Source organism: Lepisma saccharinum, chromosome 18 (genome assembly GCF_977018435.1).
Source record: "Lepisma saccharinum chromosome 18, izLepSacc3.1, whole genome shotgun sequence".
Taxonomy (NCBI): domain Eukaryota; kingdom Metazoa; phylum Arthropoda; class Insecta; order Zygentoma; family Lepismatidae; genus Lepisma; species Lepisma saccharinum.
In genome coordinates this window covers 64,933,285-64,947,584 of record NC_139246.1, presented here as the reverse complement: position 1 = coordinate 64,947,584, position 14,300 = coordinate 64,933,285, and positions in this window count along the sequence as shown.

Sequence of the window (14,300 nt, the reverse complement as noted above, 5' to 3'; positions counted from 1 at the left end):
TTTTGGATAATCTGGCTTTAATCCCCGTCACGTCCTCGAATACAAAAAGTTGACAGGTACCCGTCAAACCGTGAGTAATTTCTCACGTGTTGTTTGATGAGACATCAGCACGAGATTCCTATTATTTTGCTAATTCATTGCCACACATTCAGAATCTTAATGTAGATATTACAGAGAAAATATAAGCTCGAACAGAATTCAAACGTAGGTCTTTGGCACATCGTTCCAGTGCTCCACCAAGTAAGCTACAGAACCAGTTCTTGTTTTGCCTAAAGTAATCTACATATGATGTTATTCTGCCCTTTTAAATCATCCACATTGCATACGTGCATAATAACTCAGGTTAGGTACAAGAGCAATGTAATCCACGTATACATTGTTAACAATGGCTTTCCTTAGAGATACTAAGAATTAGGTACGTCAAAAGTTCCTAAATTCAATTCTTGCCTTGTAATAACTCTGTCACATTCTTTACACAGATGCCCTGCAAGCTTCGTCCTATGGAGGCACATATACTCTGTCCCGGAAATCTCTGGAGCGAGCGAACGAAAGAAAGTATCTGCTCAAGTGACTCTAGAGGGCTCGACCAATGAACAGGTGCGAGGGGAAAAGCCACTTTAGTTACCAGGCATTGTAGCAGCGTGTAGGCCTACTGCTTCGCTCCGCCCACTTAAGCATAACTCTCACTGAGACGGGGAGGAAGGGGACAACAGAGAGCAACAGAACTTATGTTGTCTACTTCTGTTGAAATCAACTGGTGTAATGCCCACTACAGGGAAACATGCGGAACCGAAGCGGTAATTTCCGTGCCAGAAGGCTGCAGGTTATCTTAAAGGTTATCGCCCTCTGAGACGACTGACACGCGTCTGTTGCTGCGTTTCCCTGCATCACAGTGGGCGTTCAGCTTCACTGTCTCCACTTCCCTTCCGTTATGCGTGACCTTGCTCCAGAGATTACCAGGATAGAGTAGTTCAGATCCTACTTTAAACTGTAGGTCCAGTACCGATTAGACTATCTGTGTAAAAATGGACTTAAAGCAAACGTTCAAACAAACTGAAGCAGAATGGTAGCCGTCAGCAGAGATGACAACTATTGAAAAATGCCACTGCCCAGTCTCAAAGGCTGCGTGATCTTTACTTTACGTTTATCATTCCCGTGGCGAAGTGGTTAGCACATCGCGCTAGGACGCCAGGGGTCCCAGGTTAGAATCTCGGCCGGGTCATGGATGTTTGTGAGTGTCCATTCATCAATTTCATCACATCATGACTCATCCCCATCTTTGCACATTTGTCAAAAGTGGCACAAAAAGCAAAGTAAAATAAAACAAATCAATCAATCAATGAATCAAAATCCTGTTGACTACATCGTCTCATTTTGAAGAACTTAGCACGGACTGTGCGGATTGGAGACACGACATAATTGACGCCGAAAAAGTAACTAAAATGAAATCCTATGCACCAGTGGAGTTTTTTTGTGCTATAAGTTAAGATGAACTAACAGTGTAAATTTAATAAAACAAGAAAACATTGTATTCTCTGCGTGCTCAGGTTCGATATGAAAATTGGCACGAATCTGTGAAATTACAGTACATCTTTTTTAATGTGCTGATCAATTAAAATGGTTAAAATTACAGTATGGTGAAAGCAAATTGCTAATTTGCCTCAACTTGTTCTGCGATTCTATAAACAGTTTCAATTCTGACAAATGGAAGTTTGACCTCGTATTTTTGTTGCAGTTCGCGGACGGAGAAGACAACATTTGAACACATTTTTGACGATTTTTTCTGGAGATCTAGAGACTTATTTCCCTCTTTCGTCCTTTTCTCAGTTTTCAATATAAGCCATTAGCTTTCATACTACTTTTACATGAGAATTAAATTAAATTACAAATACGCAGAATTATATACTTAATGGCCGTTTATTTGTACAGTGCGTAAAAAGTAAACCGAATTAATTTTCTTTCTGCGAGAAGTTGTTACATATGAATGTTGAGAGAAATGATAGTGCATAACACTTTAATACATATTATATTTTAGATAACACTTTCTTTAACTAGTGAGAGAGATGTGTCTCCTTCCTTGCCGCATACGTGTTCGTCGGGTGCTCACACACAACACTTTTAGCCGGCCCCTGTTGCGGAGTGGTTAGCACATCGCGCTACGACGCTAGGGGTCCCGGGTTCGAGGCCTGGGCATGGATGTTCCTGAGTGTCCATTCATCAATTCCATCATACCATCCCTCATTCCCATCTTCCCAAGTTAGACAAAAGTGGCACAAAAAGCGAAGTAAAATAAAGCAAATCAAATCATATGAAATCAACAACACTTTGAACCCACAGGGAAACTGTTGTTGTTGTTGATTTGGTGTTTTAAATCCACTTTATGCACAGTAAGACTAATCGGAACTCGACCTACAGTTTAAAGTGGGATCCGAACCACTAACTATGACCACAGGGAAATATTTCAACACTCACACACACACAACGCACATGTGTGTATGTGCCTTTTATGGTCGAGGTGTCAGTGGAGCGGCGGCTGGCGCGTCGGCACGTGGGATCGCGTCTGCACTGTATACACGTCAGTGCTTCAGTATCCAGATAACTGGTGTCCAGTTTGTGAAGTGTTCAAGTGTTAACAAGTGTTTTAGATTGTTTTGTTTTGGTTCTCGTATTACTGGTGCATTTCTGCAGACTAATAATGCCGCGCTATCCGTACAATTTGAAACAATGCATTTTTATGTACGACTCTTACGTCATTATAAATTCTTGTAAGGAAGTTAGAATACGTTTTGCATCAGAATTGCCAGATATTCCTGTTTCACACGGAGACAGTGTTCAGATACTTGTGAAGAAATTTAGGTAATCAGGGTCTGTTGTTGATAAGAAGCCAAGGGTAAAACGGCGTGTGCTTAATTAGGAGAAACTATACGACGTTGAAGTACAATCAAAAATCCCACAAGAAACAGCCATTTTCATGACGTCTTCGTGGCGAGCTACCAAGCATTTAAAAAATCTCATTAGAACAATTGAAAGAAAATATCGGGAGAGAAATTGAAGCAGTTTCGGAAGAGGGACCGATACGTGTTAGTGAAAATTTCTTAAAATATGCCGTAAATGTGTGGAAGCAGGAGGACTCATTTCCAACACCTCTTGTAACAAGGTACGTGCTCATTTTATTTGTAGCTGTCAATTTAATTGTAGGAGATTATTTCATTACACAGCTGCTGGTTCCAGTTACGCGGAAGTTGCATCCAGTTCGCTGGCAGACGCGATCATACTTCCCGCCGCGCTAGCCGCCACTCCACGGTACGGTAGCCTCGACCATAAAAGGCACTACGCAAAAGCTACGCATTATGAAATATGATCTTAAAGCATTTAATTTATTAATTAATACATGATTGGATTTAAAGTAACTAATTCTTGCTCTGGATTGGTCTTCCCTACCACATCACCGCAGATTATAAAATTCAGCTATGAACATTGAAGAAAATTTTAATAGTATGTTTATTATTCCGATTTTATTGTACACGTGACACAGAAAACACCCAGACTGAAAAACAAACAATGTACTTGTTATTTTAAAAAAGTAATGGAAATTTTTATAATTGAACTCGAAATATTAAATTGACAAAATGGCAAAAAATGATACCCGATTTCATGAATATGCATGAGGGTGATACGCAGTGGCGGCGATTAGGTTGACGAGGGAGTCAATTGCCCCTCCACTTTTCGCTACTTTTGCCCTCGCACTATGCTAAACCTTACCTACAAAGGGAAATATACTGTTCTTCCCCCCCCAGTTTTGGCAACTTGCGCCCCCCGGTTTTGGGACCCAGTTGCCGCCACTGGTGATACGTATGGTGAACCGAAGTGAACCATGTATAGTTCGATGTACAAGTATTGTTCCGCAAATTGTCCATGACTATTTTCGTTAATTTCTCTCTTGCATCCGACATGCATTCTTACGTATGTTGGTGCAACGTTGCCAGCAACTTGTTGGTTGTTTTGTTTCAATTCCGTAAAGCACAGAGAATGAAAATGGTGATGGTAATACACATGTATCCCCCCTCAAACTAAAAATGCTGTACGTACGTACATACTAACATGGGACAAGGGTTTGAGCAGCTATCCCTCGACGGAAGTCTTATTTATAAACGAACCAAGATATGGAAGTGCAGTCAAAAAACTGAAAGATGAAACAAAACTGAGAACAATTCGATTGATAAATCGGTGTGGTTTATTTTACTTTGCGTTTCTTTTAATTTTGGCTACTTGTGAAGATAAGAGAACATATTCGAGACAGGGTCTATTCTCAACACGATACTGCATGAGTGTCTTCATACACGTGAGTTTCAAAGTGAGAGGGTCTAAATGGTTGCTCCCCACCCCAGCACGTTGTTTCAGATTTTCTAAAAATATATATTGGATATGGCTTAACATGGAAAAATACCTGTATGCCTCACACAAGCTAGAAACTATCAGATTAACCCTTGAGTTCAAATCCCCAGCAGTTGCGGCGATTGCGTTCGAAAACTTGGGAGAGGAGCAAGGACAGTTCACTATCCCTCGGTAGATAAGGTTTAGCATTGTGTGGGGGCAAAAGTGACATAAAACTGACCCCCTTAGTTTACTGATGAGATGAGATGCATTTTGCAGGTGATTAGTCTAGAGCTTCAACCATGCGGTCGGTCTTCTGTTAAAATAGCTTTATCCTACAGAAATGAATAAACAACTTTTCACCACTGAAGTAGGAAATCAGTTAAGAACCTGCTCCACATTCTTTCTTGCAATACAATTACGCCTCCGCTTGCGCCGATAGATAATGTATTCAATATGTTATCCACTTGTCACAATACCGCTCGCTTCTCACCTTTCCTTCTCATTCTTCCTGATGCAAAAAGTTTCCGTAAACAGGCGGGACAACCAGCACGGCAGCTGCTGGAACGAGGCCAGGGAAGCTGTTTCGTAAAGACAGGCCGAGCCGCTCCACTGGAGTCAATGATAAAGAAACAACTCATTGACAAAGCAATTCAAAGACAGTGCATATCAACATACATTTTTTTAAGGAGAATTCTGCTAAAATAGGTTTCCTTTAATTTTAGTGATATACTTAATTTACGTGTATCTTAACAAGCTGTAAATCTTGGGTAAGGCTTAGCATTTATTCTCTATCAATTCATCCTTCAACATAGACGTTACCATTAATCTGTAATCAGTGGCGACGATTTGCTTCTAAAACTACGGGTGGGGAGGGGGGGGGCAATGTGTCAAAATTGGAGGGGAAGGACAGTTTACTTTCCCTTGGTATAAGGTTAGCTTAATCCGGGGGCAAAAGTGGCAAAAAGTGGGAGGCAACTGCCCCTCCTCTATCTGAGCTGCATAAGCAAAGTGAAATAACAAAAACCCTAATATATGCTCATACATTTAAACGAAACCATGATAAATTCCAAAAATGTCCTTTATTTGGTTTGCCACAATTGTTTATCGTTTCATTAGTAATCATAGAATAGCACGAGCTGATACTATTTTATTTGAAGAGTAGCCTACAGGGAGAAAACCTAGTAAGTGCATCTTTATCGATTTGCTGTTGTCGATGGCATTGAATAGCTCAGTCAGTGTCGTTTACTATGGTGTAACTGTAAGGACCAAGAACTCGGTAAATCCTGAGAAATGTGAAAATTTAAAAATGGTATGCAATTTGAAAGTAATGAGTCTTGAAGTTTGAATTTGTTCTCTTGCAAACAACAAAAAATGTGACTTATCATTTTACTATTATCACAATGTTCTTGCCAGATAGAGGACATATTTAAAGGTAGTAAAGAAGTTGATTGAAATGTTATGGTCAAATTCAGATTAGTGTAGTTCCTTTAATTATATGTAATGTATATTAATTCCTTATTTTCATTCAATGACATTTCTTGCCTGTCGTAACGAATCTGCTTGAGGCCTCTCGACGACACTGCCGTCCAAATTGTTTAGGTGCCCTGGACTTGCACTTATTGAAAGCGAGGTGGAATATCCCCAGCGCAGGTACACTCGCAGCTACAGTGCCACCTTCATGCTCGCAAGGGAAGTGGGGAGTGGGGAAGCGACCACTCCATCGGGATGAGAAGCGCAGCAGGTTATAGAAAGAGGTGCGTGCGTAGTGACGAGTCTTTAGAGTGATTTTGGATAATGAGTATGGAATATCAAGTTTTCCATCAAATAATTTGCAAATAAAATTGTAATAGTTAGCATTTCTTCTATCCAAGAGGCACGAAATATTGAGTTTGCCTAAGAAATTATAATAGTCATAATAAAATCTAAGAAGTCTGAATTATAGTGCAAAAAGTGAAATAAATCTTTTCTGTACATTTTCAAGTGTGATATTCATATTATTATCACATGCAAAATTTCATGTTGTTGTGCTGTTTTCCAATATAGGCCATTCATACACAGCAAATAACTGAAGTAATAAGAACAGATTGTTTCAATTTCACCATTTGATGAGGACAGAAGGAGATGGAAAGATGTGTGTGTTACCTTCATCAAAGTCTATTTCACATCTTCCTACAATACAAAGAGACTGTGCCACCTGTACCGGATCTATAAACCGCGAAACCCCGCAGTGCGGTGGCGCCCGGTAATGAGTAAGCCTTTACCATGGTCTTTACGCACTCAAATGTGTGTGTGTGTGTAAAACAATAAACGTGGTAATTTGTCCAGCACCGCAAAGCAAAATATTTTAAGGTTTCACCTCGTTGTTCCTCCTAGCTTCTGTTTGATGCGCCATACTACTAACTGAACATTAATTTCTTTCTAACGGCAAGTGTTTCTTCTCTAGATCTATGACATGGAACTAGGAGTAGAGTTTCTACTGTACGCACTTAGGAGGTGATACGGTTACATAGAAGTTCAACACGGCGGAGAAAGAGACGAAAATCCCGTGGATGCAACGAAGTTACTACTTACTTTTGGGGCTCTCAAACTTGATTTGCTTACCTAAACACTACTGCATACCCAACCCAACGCTTGACGAACTGAGCAAAAGCAGATCAATTACACAAATGTTTTGAAACAGGTATTGGTTCATCATTCCCAGCTGAATTGTTGTCTCTATAAACAGCTCTCAAAAGTCATTTATCAAAAAGTTTCATGTGCACGTGTTTTTACAAAACTGTGCAAAGTATAATACAATTCTACCCAGCTCTCCAGAAGTATGCCGACCTACCTGGCGGAGTGGTTAGCACAGCGTGCTACGACTGGAAACTACGATACGGATTCGAATCCGGGCCCGGGCATGGGTGTTCTAAGTGAGTGTATCTTCTCCAATTTTATCCTATCCTCATCGTCGCGACTAGTGAAATGTGGCAGAAAAGCGAGGCTAACAAAAATCAAATCTATGTTTTTCCAAATACGTATATTATTTATATATTTCAAGTTTCAGATACAGCATTTGTAATACCATTTTACACTGAAAACTCTAATAAATTAACAAGAACAAGTCAAGATGGTTTTAGGTAAAAACAAAAAGGGTTAAATATAAACATGATAAGACATAAACAAGGAAAGAAACAGAAGATTTACATATTCATTCTTAGAGAAAATACTTTCAGGGGCAAAAATGTAGATGTCTGTGGGTAGTTTATTATAGAACTGGGGCAGCCTGTTGAACAGAGAGCGCTGTATAAGGGAAAGCCTAGCGGTAGAGTTGTGGAACAATTGAGTGTTTCGGGTCGATCGAGAGGGAACTCTGAAGTTGAATTCTGTAAGTAGAAATCCAGATGTTAGTTTTCCATTGATGATTTTATGGAAGAATTTTATATCGGCCATATCGCGTCGGGTTGCAGTAATTGAATGTTCAAAGTAGTAAGGATGTCAGGTTTCTGAAGATGCCGCAGAGAAGGAATTCTATGACTAACAATGGCGGTAAGGAAGCTGAGGACGGAATCCATGATAGAAAGATTTGTATTGGAAGCCATGTCCCAGACTGGAGAGCAGAATTCAAGAATCGGATAAATGAATGACATGAAAAATAAGCTAAGAGAAGTTGGAGTATCAATTTCAGAGAGTCTGTAGAGGAGGGCTAAGAGGCGCATTGCAATTTTAGTTGTAGATGCGATGTGTTCCTTAAAGTTCAGTATTTCATCTATGACAACACCTACATCTTTTTGGGTCGCAACTGTAGTAATATAATTGTTTTCAAGAACATTTTGAGAATGTATCTTGTTAGTTTTTAAAGAGACTGTAAGGGAGGAACATTTCTGCGGGTTAAGTTGTAGATTCCACTGCTTACACCATGTGACAAGTTCGTAAAGAGCATTCTGGAGAATCACAGCATCTTGCGTGGTTGAGATTTCTTTGAAAAGTTTACAGTCATCAGCAAACATGAGTATATTGACAGGAAGTGAGGAAAGTCTTTGTGGGAGATCGTCCATGTATAGGATGAACAAGAGAGGGTCCAAGACGCTTCCTTGTGGCACCCCAGACAAGACAGGAAGAAATTCAGAAGAGGCACGCTGTGTCCGTGAGTGTAGATAATCCTGGATTAAGGGGAGAAATTTGCCATGTATGTTAAATCTAGTTTGTAATTTGTGAATAAGAAGAACATGGTATATTATATCAAAGGCTTATGAAATATCCAAGTATATCACATCTAGTTGGAATTTTTGGAAATAGCCCTAGTGGCATGTGAAAGGAGAACTGAAAGATTAGTCAAGCAAGAGGTAGCTACTTGGAAGAAAACCGCGTTGGGCAGTACTGATATGCGGAGTTGTAAATCTGAATAATCTGTCCTAAATTATTTTTTCACAGATTAGAGACAGAGGTGACAGGAGTGATATTGGTAATGTAGCACTATTTTTATCTCCAGATTTGTGAATGCGTACAACGGTGGCTTTCTTGAACATCTGAGGAAACATGCCTTCAGAGAAGCACCTATTTAGCAAGAGAGGGAGAGGATGAGCCAAGAAGTCAGCAGTGTTACAGAGGAAAATCTTGGGAATTTCATCAGGTCCTGTCCTAAAGAGCGGTGTATGGGTAATGAGTCAAGGAGAGATTTAACTTCTTGAGAAGAGGTTTTGATAGTGGAGAGAGAGTGTGAACAGACAAACTGCACGTCGGGTATTGGGTTGCTTGTAGCATGCGAGGTGAAGTTTTCGTGAAAGAAATTGTTGAATAAGTGCACTCTTTTATTTCCGCAGGCGGCTGTTTCCGACTTGTATTTGATTTACATGGGGACTCGTGATTTTTGCTTTAACAATATAAAGAATTTCTTTGGAATGGTAAGGCACTGTGCTGTTACATTGTCTACGTAGTCCTTATATTTTGTCTTAAGTAAATACTTGGAGTGACGTCTAATACTACAGAAGGTTTGGTGTGTATGCACATTGGGACATTGTTTCCACAGGTTCCAGGCTTCTTTTTTGTTTTTAACACCAGGAGAACTTCATTCGGTGTCCTGTAAAACGCGCCCAGTACGGTCCCTATCTGTCAATTAATCATATTTTTTCAAATAAAACTGACTCCCATCACACTTTATCCACACTTTCCTTCCTTTTTCCTTCCATACTTAACTCTGTCCTTATTAACGCACACACTCAATTTTCTGATTCTGTCTTCATACATTCGATCACGTCTTTAATTTTATAGGATTCGGCTTTCCCAGCATATCATTGATATTGTTGTGGCAGCCTTCTACAGCGTTGGTAGTTCGATGGTGCCGTGTGTAGGAACTCCAAAGACTGACCGGGACTTCACAATTTTCTAACCACCTCTCCACAAAATAGTCGAAAAACTCAGAAAGCTTGGCGACCGTAGGTGCTTGGGAATGTATCTCGAGCCAGACATCGAAGACATCTTCAGGCCGAAGGAACGCCAGCGCAGCACACATGCGGATATGCAATCTTACTCTTCATTACTCTTCATTTTCCCTGTAAGTCCCAATTCTTGCACTTTTCTCCACAGACATTTTTCCATGCACTTCAACTGACGGGAACACAACTTTTAGTGCAGAAATCGCTGCTGGTTCAAAATTAACGGTCACATTTTTAGTATTCCATTCTTTAATATGTTCAAGTACATTACGAAAAAGACGTTCGTATGCCTCTTTCTTTTGTTTGGTAAGAATGCAAAGGCCACTGGATAGATGTTTATTTCACTCTTTGAACTTCCAAAGTCTGCATGGATCGTGTATATTTGAGAAAATTGCTTACTACAGATTTTAAAGGTCCCATCCATAAAAAAAGTCTTGTTTACCGCGGTGGAATGTGACTCATGGGGAGCAGGTGGACCGTGACTCATGGTGACCAGGTAGTCGCTAGGAATGAATACTTAAACTGGTCGCGATTTACACAGATTTTTGTATGGGCGCGATTTTCATATATTCCTTCATTCATGTGTTCACACACACACGCGCGCGCGCGCGTGTACACTGAAAAAACTTAATAACAGAAAAAGCAATGACATGTTCTTTCATACGTGTACTTTACATAGTAATATTTTGCGGAAGGGCCCAAAATTTGCAGATCCGGCACTGTGTGTCTCCACCGACACTGAGGTATACACAAAGTAATCGTGGGATTAATTTTTTACCTGATTAAAAACTAAACTAAACCCACAGCGCTACAGCCCTTGAAGGGCCTTAGCTTACCTACCGACTGCTGGTCTCCCTCCCACACTGTTCTTCCGTCACCTGTTATAGCGTGGAGGTCTTAGACCAGTATTGGGGTGACGGGTGATCAGCCCGACGAACCCCCAGCCGTTGTTGTAGGTCTTCTTGACCGGTTCGCTCACTCACTCGGAGCTTCCCAATTTCCTCACGATGGTGGGTTGCCACCGGACCTATACGTAGGCCGAATAAATTCCGACCAGAGCCGGATTCGAACCTACGCCGTCCCGCAGCGAACGATCTCAAGACGAGTGAAGGCCTTAACCCGCTCGACTACGGAGGAGGACTTTTTACCTGATTACTGAATGTAAAAATGTGTCACAGCTTTTTTTAAATCCAATTTATGCTCACATTTTTTAATCGGGACTGGACGTAAAATTTAAAGTAATATCCGATCCACTATGCAATACCCCTTGGTTTGAGCCAGGATCTTTTGATTACAAAGCCATCGAGGAAGCAATATAAATGCGTTTATAAATATCTATTGGTATATATAACATTAAATCGTTCTATCTTCTTGCAGTGAGAGAGTGTACGAAGTTGCAAATTCACTCGCACTGAAAGCATTTGCGTCCTTCTGAATTAGCAATTCCCGTACAATACGGTATAATCACACTGTTTGTTGTGCACTAAATAACAATAATGAGCGAGGAAGGAATTCTGTGGTGAAAGTAGCTGTCATTCAGAGAATTTATAAGCGTGTTGAGTGCAACGAAGAGCACAGCTCAAGAATTCACACACATTGCCATCATTTTTTTCTAATGTTTGCCTACTTGTAAAGCGAATTAAAACCACTTTCCCAGAAGGAGTAAGAGGGATCGCCAAGGTATTTCTTGTCTTGAAAAAGAGACAATGGAGTTGGTTCGACAGCGTTGAAGAAGTCTGCAAATCTGTATGTTCTCTTTGCACTGTACTGTACTCAAATAACAACAGTAATACGGAAGCATATTTATTTCTAATTATTTTTTTCTGTATCTCTGAGACAAAGGGTGTTGAATGATCTCTCCTGCGGTCCCAGCCAAAGTATGACTGTTGCCTACGTTCTTACTTTCATCCAGTTATTCTCATCAAACCCGTCCTCGCAATTAAATGGTAAACGTACAAATGAACACAATCAGTGGCGTCGATTAGGGGGACAGTTCCCCCCTGTTGTCCCTTTTACCCCAGCACTATGCCTATACTAAACCTTATCTAGCAAGCAAGGGAAAGTAAACTGTACTGCCCCCCTCCCTAGTTTTGGAACCCATTCGCCGCCACTGAACACAATATATATTTTTATGTATATATATATATATATATATATATATATATATCCCCCGATTTCAAGCCTTGCAACTTTTATATTTGGAGCCACATGACAAGACACTTTACTGCTGGTCAACACATCAAGGACACCATCACATCACGAGTTAAGAGAACAAATGTCCGTAAAAACATGCGTGCCTGCATTCGTAACAGAGGTGCCCACTTTCAGCAACACATATAATGTACTTTAATTGTATTGTTCATTGATTCCAGTCACATGAAGATGAATGAAGTATTATTTCTTGTACACAAATGTGAATGTTAGCAACATCTGTACCTTGTTGGATAGCAGATGACACAAGGAAGTAATTTATGTAATTTGTACGCTTCGTGTCATACCATTTTTGTTATTAATACGTTGCCAAGTAAAATAAGAGTGCATTTTTTTTATCATCACTTGTAAGTTTAGACCCACCCGTTACTTACATGTGATTGTTATTTGGGAAAAACTTTTTTTTCCAACGAACCACTTATTTGTTAGCTATCAGAAAACGCTGAAATAAGTTCCATACAATGAGCAGTTCTTTCTCAATTCATCTTTTTATGTGGAAAATTGTATTTTTTTTAAAAAAAAACAATAGAAATTCAATTCAATTCAATTCAATTCAATGGTCTTTATTCTTGGGCGAGGTTCAGCAAATGCTGATCTACCACCTAATTCGATTATCTCGAAAACTAATAATTTTCGGACGGGGTATCATATGGTCAAATTTATTGCAAATTGTCTCTACTTTAACCCCTTTCAGGGAATTCATCTAATTCATCTAATTATAGGTCACCCTGTATGTATGTGGAACAATTGAGTGTTTCGGGTCGATCGAGAGGGAACTCTGAAGTTGAATTCTGTAAGTAGAAATCCAGATGTTAGTTTTCCATTGATGATTTTATGGAAGAATTTTATATCGGCCATATCGCGTCGGGTTGCAGTAATTGAATGTTCAAAGTAGTAAGGATGTCAGGTTTCTGAAGATGCCGCAGAGAAGGAATTCTATGACTAACAATGGCGGTAAGGAAGCTGAGGACGGAATCCATGATAGAAAGATTTGTATTGGAAGCCATGTCCCAGACTGGAGAGCAGAATTCAAGAATCGGATAAATGAATGACATGAAAAATAAGCTAAGAGAAGTTGGAGTATCAATTTCAGAGAGTCTGTAGAGGAGGGCTAAGAGGCGCATTGCAATTTTAGTTGTAGATGCGATGTGTTCCTTAAAGTTCAGTATTTCATCTATGACAACACCTACATCTTTTTGGGTCGCAACTGTAGTAATATAATTGTTTTCAAGAACATTTTGAGAATGTATCTTGTTAGTTTTTAAAGAGACTGTAAGGGAGGAACATTTCTGCGGGTTAAGTTGTAGATTCCACTGCTTACACCATGTGACAAGTTCGTAAAGAGCATTCTGGAGAATCACAGCATCTTGCGTGGTTGAGATTTCTTTGAAAAGTTTACAGTCATCAGCAAACATGAGTATATTGACAGGAAGTGAGGAAAGTCTTTGTGGGAGATCGTCCATGTATAGGATGAACAAGAGAGGGTCCAAGACGCTTCCTTGTGGCACCCCAGACAAGACAGGAAGAAATTCAGAAGAGGCACGCTGTGTCCGTGAGTGTAGATAATCCTGGATTAAGGGGAGAAATTTGCCATGTATGTTAAATCTAGTTTGTAATTTGTGAATAAGAAGAACATGGTATATTATATCAAAGGCTTATGAAATATCCAAGTATATCACATCTAGTTGGAATTTTTGGAAATAGCCCTAGTGGCATGTGAAAGGAGAACTGAAAGATTAGTCAAGCAAGAGGTAGCTACTTGGAAGAAAACCGCGTTGGGCAGTACTGATATGCGGAGTTGTAAATCTGAATAATCTGTCCTAAATTATTTTTTCACAGATTAGAGACAGAGGTGACAGGAGTGATATTGGTAATGTAGCACTATTTTTATCTCCAGATTTGTGAATGCGTACAACGGTGGCTTTCTTGAACATCTGAGGAAACATGCCTTCAGAGAAGCACCTATTTAGCAAGAGAGGGAGAGGATGAGCCAAGAAGTCAGCAGTGTTACAGAGGAAAATCTTGGGAATTTCATCAGGTCCTGTCCTAAAGAGCGGTGTATGGGTAATGAGTCAAGGAGAGATTTAACTTCTTGAGAAGAGGTTTTGATAGTGGAGAGAGAGTGTGAACAGACAAACTGCACGTCGGGTATTGGGTTGCTTGTAGCATGCGAGGTGAAGTTTTCGTGAAAGAAATTGTTGAATAAGTGCACTCTTTTATTTCCGCAGGCGGCTGTTTCCGACTTGTATTTGATTTACATGGGGACTCGTGATTTTTGCTTTAACAATATAAAGAATT